Source organism: Manis javanica, chromosome 9, assembly GCF_040802235.1.
Source record: "Manis javanica isolate MJ-LG chromosome 9, MJ_LKY, whole genome shotgun sequence".
Classification (NCBI taxonomy): domain Eukaryota; kingdom Metazoa; phylum Chordata; class Mammalia; order Pholidota; family Manidae; genus Manis; species Manis javanica.
In genome coordinates, this window is record NC_133164.1 from 23,340,984 (window position 1) to 23,356,697 (window position 15,714).

Here is a 15,714-nt window from a genome sequence, read left to right on the forward strand (position 1 = left end):
TTCACATGGCCGGAAGAGGCAGAGCCAAAATTCAGATCCAATTAGACTAATTTGAGGTCCATGATCTTAACCATATTACTCTGCTTCAGCAATAATCATAATACCTACACCTATATTATAGTTTAAATTTTTTTCATTTATTTTATTTGGTGTTTTAAGATCGTCTTTTGAGACAGTTATAGAAGGTATGAAAATCCCAGTATCTTACAGAAGTGGAAATTTAGGCTTACAGTAAGGCCTTCACATTCTGCAATGATCGGTCTTGCCTCTTGATTACTTCCTGGTTTAGGCATTACTTTTCTTTAACACATTTGCAAATCTGAGATCATCTTCATCATTTTTATATTCAGATCATTTTTGTGTATTATTTCCCTTCATCTTACAAATTAAGCTTAAGAGAACTAAACTCATGCTTGTGCACATGACACAGTATTTCAGGGGCCTTTGAGAAAGAAGTATGTCTTCTTTAAAGCTCATGCTTGATGAGTCAAAACAATGTCCTTGGCATTATATTATTAGGTATCAAACCCTAATTTATTACCAAAACTAATATTTGTGACTCTTGGTCTTTTTTTTAATGTAACTCTAACCAACAAGTGGAACCACATGTTTACTACTTAATAAATTACAAATAGTGTTATGAAATATCTCTTTGTAGTTCTCTACATATTTCATTAATGATGTAAGTTATTGAATCAATGCTTGTTAAATTTGAAAAGGTCAATGAGACTATGTAGATTATAACATAAAATTATGTGTTTGGCAGTGAAACAAACCAATTTTACCTTTCCTTTTTCCATATAACCATATATTATATATAAGAATTATTTTATGGAGTATTTGGTGGATATATACATGGAATTAGCCCTGATACTTTGCAATAATATCTTTGTTGCTTCTTCTGATTTGCAAAGTTAGATTCTTCAGTTTTCTGTAAGCACTTGAGGGATTTCATTTTAATACTATTTCAATCATACAGTTTATCTTTGTTAATATTCTTTGCATATTTGCTTCATGGATTTGAAAGTGGTCAAAGGTAAAACATATTTATGTGAGCCATGTGATTGTATTCCTCAATCTGTTTTCAAGTATGATGTAAATTTAAGGGACAGACTTTTGTGTCAGACGTATAGACTAATACATCACTTCATCATATAACTTCTCTGTGAGTATGGGGAAATTACTTAATCTTTCTGGGTCTCAATATCTAAAGCTAAAAAATGGAGGTAATAATACAAGACTCATAGAATCAAGTAGGATAATTTAAGTGACCCTCAAATGAGGACCCTCATAAATGAGCTAACTTGGAAGGTCAGCTGAGATAAGTAAAATTCTTAGCAGATAATCCAGGAAAGACAGGTTAATTAATAATGTAAATAAATTTAGTATGGTATGAGAGACCTGTATATTATACTACAGACTGAATAGTGTCCCCCTGAGCTCCAAGGTGATTGTATTTGGGGATAGGTCTTTCAGAAAGTAATTAAAGTTAAATGAGGCCATTAAGGATGGGGTCTTTTTCTAATGGGATTGGTGGCCTTATAGGAAGAAGAAATTTTTCTCTTTCTCACACTGAGGAAAGGTCATATGAAGACAAGGCAAGAAGACAGCTGTCTGCAAGACAGGAAGAGATTTGTCATCAGACACTGACCCAACTGGCACCTTGATCTTGGATGTTCAGTCTCCAGAATTGTGAGAAACTAAATTTTGATGGTTTAAGCTACTCAGTTTTTGTCTATATTTTGTCATGACAGCCCTAGAAGACTAATACAGATATTGATACCAAGAGCCAGGTGATGTTGTAACACATGTCTAATAATGCAGAAATGCCTTCAGGACAAGACAGAGTGTGGTGGAGTTCTGAAGGGCATGCAAGAAATATGGCCATTAAAGACAGTTCTTGTGAGGGCACATAAAGAAATGGGAGACCTACATAGAAAACTTCCAACTTCTTAGAGAATATATTAGTAATCATGAAAAGAATGTTGGTAGAAGTATGGACATTAAAGTCCATTATGGTGAGATTTCTGACAGAAATGAGAAATGTTATTCGAAAGTGAAGAAAAAGTGATCCTTGTTATAAAGTATCAATGAACTTGGCTGAATTGAATTTACATTCTACTGCTTGGGGCAATATAGAATTTGGGAATAATGTAATTGGATATTTAGATGAGGAGATTTCTAAGCAAATTATTAAAAGAGTCATTTGGTTTCTCCAGAATGCTCACAGTAAAATATAAGAAGAGAGAGATGAGCTGAAAATGTAATTGTTAAGTAAAGTGCAACTAGAGCTTGAAGATGTAGAAAATTCTCAGCCTATCTATAGCATAAAAAAATGATGAAGCATGTTCTGAAGATAACATCAAAGGTGTTTCTGGATTATCATTTGTTAAAGATCTTGTAAGATTATATGAACAAAAATATACCAGTTTGAACTGAAGAGGGAAGAGATGGGATGAAATCAAAGAAGCCTAATGGACTCCGTGAATTTGACAGACAGTACAATATTCAGCTATGAACATGTGCTATTCTTCAAGAAGACATTCAAAGACTCTGAGATCATTTATAGATTGCCACCTTCATTTCAACAGGCCAAACAGCCTCCATCCCCTAGCCTAGGGACAAGACTGCCTTGTATAATAGCCATGGATGTGGGACTACCTCAAGCCTTGAGAGCCAGGCCTTGGCCAGGTAGAGCTGCAGAGGCTGGACTCTGGCCAGGCAGAACCGGAGGACCCAAACCCACCTAGAGCTGTGGAGTGGTGCGGGCACCCCAGAGGGCCTGAAGGACACAGCATCAGATCAAAGGGATCAGTCTCAAGCTTTAAGAGCTAATGGAATTTGCCTTGTTAGTTTCGGTGCTCACTTGGAGGAGGTAACTGAAGTTAAATGAAGTCAGTTAAGGGTGGGGTCTCAATCTCATAGGACTGATGACCTTATAAAAAGAGGAAGAAAGAGATCTCTCGCTCTCTATGTCTCTCCCCCCACATAAACACACAGATGAAAGAGTATAATGAAAAGGCAACTGTCCGTAAGCCAGCAGGATCAACTTCAGAAGTCACCAACCTTGTTGGCACCTTAATTTTAGACTTACAGTTTCCAGAACTGTGAGAAAATTAGTTTTGGTTGTTTAAGTCACCAAGTCTGTGGTATTTTGTATAGCAGCCTGAGAATAATAATAAATGTTAGTATAAGATTTTGAAAATTATCAAACCACTCAATTACGTACAAAAATTATTTCATAATTCTGAGTAATATTCTTACTTATAATCTCACATGTGGCATCATATTCCTTTTAGTGTCTACTTTTCATAGTATTTTTGCTTTGGCTCTTGTTATTATATTCAGTTTTCTCCAAGTTCTTCTGTCCCATATGGATATTGTGAAATTAAACTATCAGAAATAAACAAAGGGAATTTTATAAAACCTAGTGTGGTTAAAATTGCAGTATTTTCAGAATCTCTCATCTGGCTTTAGTACATCTGCATATCAATAGGTGTTTCCAAGGGGTGGAGAGAGTTAGCCATCTACATGTCAGTAGGCAATTACAAAGGCAGTGTGGTTTATCTGCACCAGAGAGGTTGGGTAGAGCTCTCTTTGGTTGCAGACTGGTCAAGAGAGACACCGTGTGACTGTAAGAAATGAACGAATTTCTTAACTTTATTTCCCCTTTTACTGATTTCAGTTTTAGAGGTATTTTGCCCCAGGATTCTCCCCTAGGAGTTATGCCTAGGACACAACAATCCTTTAATTTCACTAGTAACTTTTTTTTTCCTACTAATACCTAATTTTTTTTTCCTACTAATTCCTACTAATACAACCCCAGTAAGCAAGTTGGCAATTCCTCATGAACGGCCACAATCTACTCCATGTGTTATCCTGTGCAAGTTCCATCTTTCTGAATAGTCTCTCTGGCATCTATGCAGGAGATTGGATTTCAAATTTCTAATGTTTTTTTTTAACTTTTAAATTTTTATTAAAGTATCATTGACATTCAATCTTGCATGATTTCAAACATACAACATACTGGTTCATGTTACACATGTTATTAAATCCTCATCTCCTCTAGTGCAGTTACTCTCAACATAGAAAGTTGTTACAGAATCATTGATTATATTCTCCATGCTATACTACTATGCCTGTGACAAACTTACATTATGATTGAGAATTTTTGTGCCCCTTTATCTTCCTCCCCCACACACTCTAAACCCTCCCCCTTGGTAACCACTAGTCACTTCTCAGTGTCTGTAAGTCTACTGCTGTTTTTTTTCCTTCTGTTTTTCTGTTTTTATATTCCATAAATATTTCACTTATTCCATAAATAAGTGAAATCATATGGTATTTGTCTTTCTCTCCTGGCTTATTTCACTGAGGATAATACCCTCTAGATCCATCCATGCTGTTGCAAATGTCAGGATTTCTTTTCTTTTTATGGCTGAATAACATCCTATCCTTTTCCACATAAGATTTTATTAAGTTTCTTGCTTGTATCATTTCATAATATTTTAAACTTACCATATTAAAGTATGTGCTGTGCTTTTACAGTTTGCCAGCTTGACCATATTAAAAATTCTGAAAGAAAAAGCCTCTGTCCTTTTTTCAACACATATACAATATGTTGCCCATAGTTGATATATGGAATATACTCAGTAAGAATTTGTTGAGAAAGTAAATAAGCTGAAATGATACTCTACTTTAGTTTTGTCACAACTTTACTGTATTTATTGGTTTAACAAATATCTTTGAATTGCTAACTCTAGGGAGAGTTAATGTAGATACAAAATTGAAGAAAATATGGTTCCCATTCTTAAAGATCAGTGGTTTTCAAGCTTTTACAGACTATATAAAATAATGGGGGCGTTTCCAGTACATCTGGTCTGTGGGTCTGGAATATCAGGAACAGCCCTAGATGATTAAGATAACATCAGAAATCCAGAGAAGATGCAAAGTTAGAAAATTCAAGACAAAGGTAAAATAAGAGGGAATGCAGGAGAGGCCAGTTGAGTTTTTCCTGAGAAGTTAGGAGATAATTTCATAAGTAAAATGGCATTGAAATGGACATTGAAAGATGAAAATAAATTTTCAGGTCAAAGAATAATATTCTAGCAAGAGCAGAGGAATAAATGTGAAAGTGAATGACAATTTTGTATTACAGCGAGACATCCAAAATGGATTAAATATGGATTCAATGAGAAGGAAGAAAATAAACTGTGGTAGAAAATAAAGTTTGAAGAAAAATTATATTGTATTTTTCATTGATTTTGGATTTTTATTTGTAAAACTCAGTTCAACAAAATATCCAGATGTCAGAAATGCATTAAAATAAATTGAAATTAAATGTTGGGTTGCCATCTGGATTTGCTTTTTTCTTTTCTTTCCTTCTTTCTGCATGCTCCAAGTTTTCATCATTGTTTCAAATGTTTCCAGCAGTCTCTTTTAAAGAGTTATTGGAGACGTATTGTGTATTTCTGGGGTTTCAAATTCAGTGTGAAATGAAATCCTTAAGTACATTTTGGTAGAAGTAAGATTAATCAATCAAATGGTAATTCTAGTTTAATTATTTTGATGAACATCCATACTGTTTTCCATAGTGGCTGCACCAGTTTACATTCCCACCAACGGTGTGCAAATGAACAAATGGGATACATCAAACTAAAAAGCTTCTGTACAGCAAAGGACATCATCAACAGAAAAGGCATCCTCCAGCATGGAGAACATATTTGTAAATGACATATCCAATAAGTGGTTAACATTCCAAGTACATAAAGAGCTCACACACCTCAACACCCAAAAAGCAAATAACCCAATAAAAAAAATGGGCAGAGGATCTGAACAGACTCTTCTCTAAAGAAATTCAGATAGCCAACAGACACAAGAAAACATGCTCCACATTGCTAATTATCAGGAAAATGCAAATTAAAACCACAATGAGATATCACCTCACACCAGTTAGGATGGAAGAGAAAAGGAACAACAAATGCTGGGGGGACTTGATAATATGGGTGAATTTTGTAACCACAATGTTGCTTATGTGAAACCTTCATAAGATTGTATATCAATTATACCTTAATAAAAAATAAAAATAAAAAAATAAAAGAATCACCAGAAAGAAAAAAATCTAAACAGGAAAGAAAATCAGTTCCCAGACTTTGGTCTTATTAGAAGCAACTGGGGGTCTGCAAAACACTGGGTTTCCAATACAGCACATATCCACAGAGACACATTTGGATTTACTACTTGAGGGAATTGATTCCTGAGTGTTATAAGCAAAATTTTGGTATTATTAAATCAAGAAATGGGTTTCTCCTGGTAAGATAAAACCAGTATTCAATCTTCAGCCTGAAAACTGAAAAAGACAGAGAATAAGGCACTGTCACCAGGATCCAAGAAGGCCTGAGGCTGGAATTGAGTAGAGATAAGTGTAATAGGAGAAAAAAGGAATTTGAGTAAACATTTTGAAATTTTTTCAATTGATGGCTGACAACTAATTTGTTGAGGGAGATATGATAAAGGAAATGTAGAAATGATTTTCAGATTTTGTAGTTGCACATGCTGTATAGCTAACGAGAGTTTTGATACAGAAAGGATATAGAGAAGAGAAAACAGGGCTTTAATATCTTTTGCACTTCATTGGGTAAAGGAGTAATTTACTCTCATTCTGTACATGACAAATTTGAAGTGCCTTGTGATATAAACATTGGTGTCCAAAAGAAAACTGGCATTATTGAACCACAGAAGGAAATTCTGGAGTTAGAGATTTGGGACTTAAGCAAAAGAATGGACTTTTAATGAGTTTGAAATATATTTTTTGTCTCTTACACCTTTATAGTTTTGGATAAAAAGATGGGAAAGAGGTATCTCACAATAGAAAAAAAAAGTTAGAAAAATATTAGTTGGGGCATTATTAGTTGGAAATGTACATACTATGTGGGTCATTTCCAAGATTTAAATTTATTTAAATAATTTAAATAACTTAATAAAATGCACACTAGAAGCCAAAATTATAGTGATGGATTGATATAGATATATCAACATCTTTATTGCACACTAATTAATTCAGCAATTTAATTAGGTGGCCTTAGAAGGTGTTGGCTAACAAATTATTATTGACCCAGCCAAGGATATACAGCAATACGCCTTTGCACAAAACATTTGACATTTATTATTAATTTGCCTTAGTTGACAAAAAGTACTGTTCAATTTTGTAAGACATTGCAGAGTTAAGAATCAGTTCTATGTACCTATCTATACACCAATTTAGTGTTTATAGGCATTACACACATATTTGTTGAGGATCAAAGAAAACTCCATTTGTTTCTACATATTTTGATAGGTCTAAGTGAATATACTGAATACAAATAATTGCATATACAAGCAATCAGCTGCATTAATCCAAGGTAACGTTTATGATTCACTCCGCCTTATCAGTTTCTATGCTCGTCAGCAGAGCAAATTACAGGCCTGAGGACAATTCATGACTACACATTACTCTCCAAACTGTTATTAATGCAAAACTCCAGAGTGCACACACTAAAGGTTTTGTTATTAATGGAAAAGAATGAAATAAATGCAATTATTATTTATGTGATTATGATTTATTGGATAAATGTATAAAATTATGTTAACAGAATCTACTAAAAAACTCATGGGATTCCTGGTCCTGCTATCACTTACTCAATTATGCAATCCCAGTGGCAGGCACCACATTATTTTATTCTTCACATTTCCAGTGCCTCACTTTTCATCTCACATATAGTAAGTGCTTAGTGTTTGCTTAATGTATGAATTCATTCTGATTGGTAATTAGAAATATAGAACTTACTTCCTTTTGTATTTCTTGAGAAACTGATCCGAATTTGCTTTACTCTCACTTCTGGATAATCAATCTCTTCTTTATTACTCTCTCTCACAAGATTGGTTCCTAAACCAATGCAAATAAGGTCTTCCCATATAACACTGACTTTTAAACCCCTGATCTCTACCTCAAAAATAAAAAACAAAAAAACTGCATCAATTAAATGCCCCTCATAACTGTAGGTAAAAGATTAGTCTGATCTATTTCATTTCACTTCATTTCACTTTCCCAACAGTTTCTCATCAGTTATTTATAAGCTTGCAGACATCTCCTCTCTCTCTTCTTCAGTAGCTCCACCAGTGCTGCCCAGTGTTCTACCACCTCTCCTTTGCTTACGACTCAGCTAGTGCATTGGCTTTCACACCAAGCCCAGGATCCCTGAATGTTCAGGCTTCTACATCCAGAAAGTCTCCCCCTACTTATCTTTCCTCAGTGAGCTCCTTTCACAGCTTCAAGTCTCCAGTGTCACCATTCAAGATATTTTTCAATTGCATGTATTAAAGTAGGATTCTATTCATCGAAGTCTTTTTGTCACACTGCTTTTAATGTGCTTCATATTACATATTAATATTCAAAATTGTTGTTAATCTGTAATTTTATCACTTCATTTTCTAGAAACCCCTCCCAATTGTGATGTAAATTCCATCACATTACATGTATTATTCATATTTGCCACTGTATCCATGTTTTCTTGAATATGGTCTAACTCAAAATAGACCTATATATATTAAGTATTCCTGGAATGAACACATTTCAGGAAAATGTCAGCATCTTTTAACTTGCTGCCTGTTCATATTTCTAGCTTATCTCTTTTTACATAGAATTATACAGTATTAAATCAAAATGTCTTAAAGTCCATATGGTTTAAAAACCCACCTATGTTGGATCAGTCACTTCCATTACTTCCTAATCAGAGGTCATGCAGTTTCTGTGTGTCTAAACCTAGTGACCTATAATGCACATCTTGTGCAAATGTTCCCCTCATCTCTGTTTCCAAACCTCTTTAAATAGCAGGAAAAATCTACTGTCCACTTCTCTGTTATTTTTACACACAGAAATCTGGTTCATACTTCCCTATAACAATGAAAAAGCCAAATGAAATCTCCCTCAATATATCCAATTTCCCGTCCTTTCTTAACAACTTGACATGTTATATCTTAACAACTTGTTTTTACTCCAGGTCCACCAATCATTGTGCTTTTCTGGCTTTCCCTTGATCGTAACAGTCCCTCTCATCTGCTTCATTCCTTTTACTCAAATCTAAATGTTTTCAAAATTTGCTCCTCTCTCCTTCTCATTTCTCTGTCTCTCTCTTTTTTTGGGGGGGCGGTGGGGGCAGAGGACACACACACTGCATTTGCCCTGGCAATCTCATTCACTTCTCCAGCTATGTGCAAATGCTTTCACAGTCAATATTGCTATAAATATAGCAACATTCGAGAGCTTATTATTTTTTGATACATAAATAATTGATTTATGGATATTTCAATTTGAATATTTTACTAACATTGTTTAAAAGTACTAGGGAAACAGTTCCAGGATTATTAGTTACCAAATAAACTGAACAGGGATGAGTATAGACTTAACTACATTCATATCTGGAAAAAACTACTTTAATATTTGGTCAAAAAGATTGGCTAAAAATAGCTGGTGGACTTAAAGTGGTTATAATAGCCACTAATTTTTAAATACGTAATACGTGCCTTGAACTCTGTCAATAACTTTATATGAATCATAAAATATAACTTATTAGAAAATCTGGCATCACAATTAATGACCTTGGCAGCTCATTCATTAGATATTGGAGTGGAGAAATAAAGACACTCAAATGGTTATACCTATCACAGATTTGCCCTTTTATATTTATAAACCTTCACTTGTTCCCACATATTTTTTAATACAGAAATTAATTCATCAAAATTCCAGGGTCAGGGTTTGGAGGTGAAACTTTATTCTTATGAAATAAAGAATGAGAATTATAAAAGCAGTGTATTTCCCGGAAGTTATTTACCTTTAGAACAGTTTATTTTTTAGAACAGTATTTTTTAAAGCATGATCTGACAATAGGGAAGAAAGAAGGAAAGATCAAAGAAATATATACTGTGAAACACAGGAGAGAAGATGAGATGCTTAAAAAGCACTTAAAAATGCTTTATTTTGATAGTGTGATTTTTTCTCTTTTGTCAACTCAAAAAATATTAAATATTTTTGTGTTAAAGTTTGAGTGCTTAAATATGTTGGTAGGCAAAGTCAGATTTCAAGGAGGCCCAGTATTATTCCAGATACAAAACTGAACTTCTCTTGAATCCATCTTATTCTAAGGCACCTCCTTAGTGCATGCCCTTAGTATCATTACCTTCATCTCTTGAAATCACTCTCCCTACATCCAGTTTTCTCCAATATATCTTACATACATACATACATACAAACACACACACACACATATATATGTATACATACACATGTGTATATACATATATATATATGGCTTATATAGTGTGTATATATATGGCATACAGATATAGATATACATCTATATATATATGTGCAGCTTAATCTTCTGGACATGCTACAAATATACTTCTCAGTTTAAACTATTAATGTATTACCTCCATTTTTTTCTTATCTAATTATATAGAGTTCCTAAGGTAGGTGCTGAGGACAATGTATAATATGATATCTACTTCCCTGTATTATTTCCTGCCATTTCCTTGACCATGTCAAATCAAGCTAGTTACTATACTTAGGCTTCTAATTCCTTCAGCATGCAAGATATTTCAGATATGTCCTATTGTCTTTTTCCTATACATTCTTTAATTCTATCTAAACTGCTACTGCCTGATTACCTCAAGTATCAAATTTTCTATCTTTTGAAAATGTAATAGAAAGCTTTTGTGATTTGGATAACAACTTTTATAAGTTGACATGTTAAGTTTATTTATATATGTATTTCCTTCAATAGGTTGTAAGCTACTTGAGAGTAGTTATTAACTGATATGCATTCAAACATATTTATTTAGAACTCAATGGATGCAAAAAACTATAAATCATGTTTCGGCAATAATTTCATACAAAAGACTCCTCCCATCAGAGATTATGGACTGGTAAAAAGGAGGACAGTGAGAGTCTGAATCAGTTGTAACATCAGATACAATGCCATGCCATGAGCACTGTATTTATATGTTAATATGTTAATATATATGTGTGGGTACGTATATATATATATGGATATATTTTGGTTTGAATATATACATCCTAACTGAAAAAATAATGTTTATTGCACGCTTTTCATTTTTCACTGGTACTTTTATGTTCTTCTTTACCTTAGTATGTCTAGTTTTTGTTCTTTTGCTATTTCCATACATAATACCTATACTCTAGAACACTGAAAAATTATCCAATAAAGAGAAGTAGGATAATGAAATTAGGCCACTCCATTTAGTACTCATATTTATAGAAATTGTTGAATTCAGACTATTTGAGAATATTTTCTGAATAAAGTTTTAAAACTATTCCTTTTCATAAACAAATTTTATTCATAGAATTTCAAAAGAGAACATTTCTGTCAAATCACAGCCTAGGATTTAAGTAAATGCATAAAGTTTAGCAAATTAATTATGCCTAAGAAGTAAGCAGATAGCAAATAATGCATCTAATACAGAGATTTACTGAATTTTGTACAATCCTCATATTTTCAATTTGCCCACTACTCTGCTGCCAAGTCTTCTGCAATGTAACATAATGGAGAGTTAAAAGGTAGGAAAAATGTCACTGAGGTGTGCACTAAAAGAAGCTATTTCTTCTTTGGCAGTCACTCTATGGAACAGATGCCAAGCACAGATGGTGAAGATGTTCCTGGCTTCTACCACTATCTTGACAGTCCAAAAGCAGCCAGAGATCACTGGAGAAGGGTATATGCCACACCTCCCAGGTGAGGCAGCAAAATCTCTCGTCTGTTTCTAAATGCCTTCTTCAGAACATCAGATTGTTTTCCATTTAATTTTTGTTAACGTGCTGACATAACATAACAGAACTATGTAAATAGGATGAAAAGAAGGTGGTAGAATCATCTGAACACCCTTAGCAGCAATTGTGTTATAAAAATCACCATGGTATCTTGGCACATTCGTAGAGCTGAGGAATTATTTTGAATGCACATTTTATTCATTTCTCTGTCTAGTCTTCAGCAAGATAGATTGAATAATAAGCTTCATAAAGTAGAAAAAAAATGTTCCCATTCTGCTAAGGAACTGTGTGACTGGACTTAAACTGATGACTTATATCCAAATGTACGGATCCTTAATTGAAGCATTAATGCCCCATTTAAAAAAGAAAAAAAAAGTGACCTCTAATTATTTATTGAGGGAATCTAAGAAAACTGGGATTAGTTTTCTTCTTTAGTTTTCAAAATAACAGAGCAGACTTTAAGATAAACTCACAAGGGAACAGACAATGCCGACTAAGGAGTTCTGAATATCTTTGGATAAGTAAAATTTTAATTTAGTAAGATAATCAATGGGATAGTCTCCATATATTATGGCTTATTTACCTGATGGAAAATTTATTTTATTCTCAAAAACTATACTTGGGCCTGAATTAAACTTTATTAAATTGGTTCTTGACATGTAGGTATTAATGCCCTAAATATTTCATTTAAGCTCACAACTTTTCCTCCTGAATAGCCAATAGCATATTTTCATATTTTCTTTGATATTAACCAAGGAAATCTAACTTTTGACTCAACAGTTTTCATTATTCTATGTATTCAAGTTAATTAGTTAATACTTTTGACTCTGTTGTCTCTTTACTCTTTCCGACACAAATACAAATTGTAACTCCTTCTTGTCTAAACATACTTATTTGCATTACTAAAATTCTTTCTGCTAAAGCCTCTATATATAAGCCCTTGAACACATTGTGAGCGTAAGAAAGGACCTTTAGCATCTATTAATTTGATACCTTAATGACAGCACTATTGAAAACCTGTCTAAAAGGCTTTCCCCTCTATAATCTTATGGAGAAAATTTCGTTTGTTTTCTTATTCTGATTTGAAAGTCCAAACCCTTTATATTTAAAAGAGCAATATTCTAGGATATTTCATATTATCTTTAAATTAATTAACATGTGAATTTTTAGTTTATATGCCAAGATCAATATTAGTTTTCATAAATCACATTAGAAATAAGATATAAAAATACAATGTTTTATCTGTTCTCAAACCTGTACCATATACGTCTCTTTTTTCAGTAATTCACATGAACCAAATAAGAATCCAAAATAATGGTAATGAATAGTGTTTATGGCAATTACAGTGTGGCACATATTGTTTTTTTAAGTGTATTTTTTATAGTTGTATTTTTAGATGTATTAAGTATAGTTGACATACAATATTATATTGGTTTCAAGTATACAAGGATTCAACACTTACATACCTCATTAAATCCTTACCCCAACTAGGGTAGGATAGTTAGAAAGGTATTACAGAACTACTCACTATATTGTCTATGCTGGATGTGTATCCCTATGACTGATTGATATTATGATTGAGATTTTGTGCTTCTTTATCCCATTCACCTATTTCCCCTACTCACTCCAACCCTTCCAATCACTAGTCACTTCTCAGTGTCTATGAATCTATTGCCATTATATTTATTTTGTTTTGTTTTGTTATTAGATTCTACATATAAATGAAATCATACAGGATTTGTGTTTGTTTCCCTCATTCATTTCACTTAGCATAATACCCTTTACATCATCTATTTTGTCACAAATGGCAGGTGATATTCCATTGTGTGTATGTACCACCTCTTCTTTATCCATTCATCTAATGATGGACACTTTAGTTGCTTCCATATCTTGACTATAATGTGGCAATAATGTGGCAATAAACACAGGGGTGCTGGTATCTTTTTGAATCAGAGGTTTTGTTTTCTTTAGGTAAATTTCTAGAAGTGGCATTACTGCATCTCTGGTATTTCTATTTTTAGTGTTTTAAGGAACCTCCATACTGCTTTTCCATGGTGGCTGCACCAATTAACATTCCCACCAACACTGTAGGAGGGTTCCCATTTCTCTACATCCTCACCAACACTTGTTGTTTCTTATCTTTTGGACAGTGACCATTCTGACTGGTGTGACGTGATAGCTCGCTGTGGTTTGATTTGCATTTATTTCCCTTATGATTTGCAATGTGGAGCATCTTTTCATGCACCTGTTGGCCATTTGTATGTCTTCTTTGGAAAAATGTCTATTCAAGTCCTACACCCATTTTTTAAGCAGGTTATTTCTTTTTTTTGTATTGACATATATGAATTCTTTATATATTTTGGACGTTAACCCATTTTTGTATATATCATTAACAAATATATTATCCCATACTGTAGGCTGCCTTTTTGTTTTGTTGATGGTGTCCTTTGCTATACAAAAACTTTTAGTTTGATATAGTCCCAGTTGTTTATTTTTGCTTTTGTTTCCCTTACCAGTGGGACACTTATTGAATCAATAAATCAATTAATGTTAAAAAAATTAAAATATAGAAAAATAAGAAAAAAAATAAATCAGTTTCAACAATGTAATCCCTACTGAACCAATCGTAAGTCCTCTCTAACCAGTTATTAAGAGCCACATTCCAAATAGAAGAACACCAAAATCAGTTGCAGCTGGAATTTTTAAAACACTTCATATCCTCTGAGGGAGTAGGTCTTCCTTAATTCAGATTGATGGAGTGGAGGGCAAAATTAACTCCTGCAGGATTTGTATTATGAAAATGTGGAGGTGAGGTGAAGAGATGGTTGAAGAGAAAGGAGAGATCTTGAGAATGTATTTCCTCCCACATATATTTTCTTACAGCATTGAGAAAGAATGATTACTGAAGAATAAAATCTAATTATCTAAATTCTTAGAAGTTTTTCTCTCATACCTTCTTTGAACTGGGAGACTCCTGACAGTTTTCTGCAACCTATATCAATCTAGTCTGCTATCTCTTGTTAATGTTTAACACAAAGGATAAATGATGAGTCAATTCTCAAAGTGTTTGAGGGAAAATAAGGGTATTCCTAAATAGTGCAGAGTAAAATGTGAAAAGTTAATAATATTAATCATTTTCCTATACTTCAAGTTATGTTTCTCCAGTTTTATCATTAACTTGGCCAATAAACATTATCCAAAATCTCTATGTTAAAAGATAAATTGTAAACCTTAATATAAATCATTAGTATGTATAACACTGAAATAAATTCATAGTATGAAATACCACAAATCATTTTTAATTACTTCTGAGAAGTATGTGTACTCATATGTATAGTTTATTAGGCATATTCTGAGGATAAATCAATTTACCAAATTATCTTCAAATAATGTCAGCCATGTAAAACAGTACCAAAATAATGTTTTTTTTTCTTTTGGTATATTCAATACAACTACACATATAGATATAGGTATAGGTATAGATATAGATAGAAGTAAGATTTTATACATACAAAAGAGATAAAGATTTGGTACTTTAGTATGAGAATAAAATCTTAATTGTAATATTTTGATATTCAAAAAAGCAAGATATACTTGTTAATTATTAATGTATGGATGTAACATTTAACTAAATTATTAACTAAAATTATATATAGAATAGAAACAATCAATTTTTGAAGATTTGCTGAACACAAGCTTAGTACCAAATCACTGGAAGGCATATTTGAGAGAATATAGTTATATAGTCCTTAAAAATATTAAAATCATATTAAATTCCATTCAATATTTTTGTCCTAAACAATAAAAATAATAGTTTCATTACATTTTGTATCAGTGGAGTTACATTAGTGTAGTATTTTTAATTGAGGTTATTATAACTTTAACACTAAAGT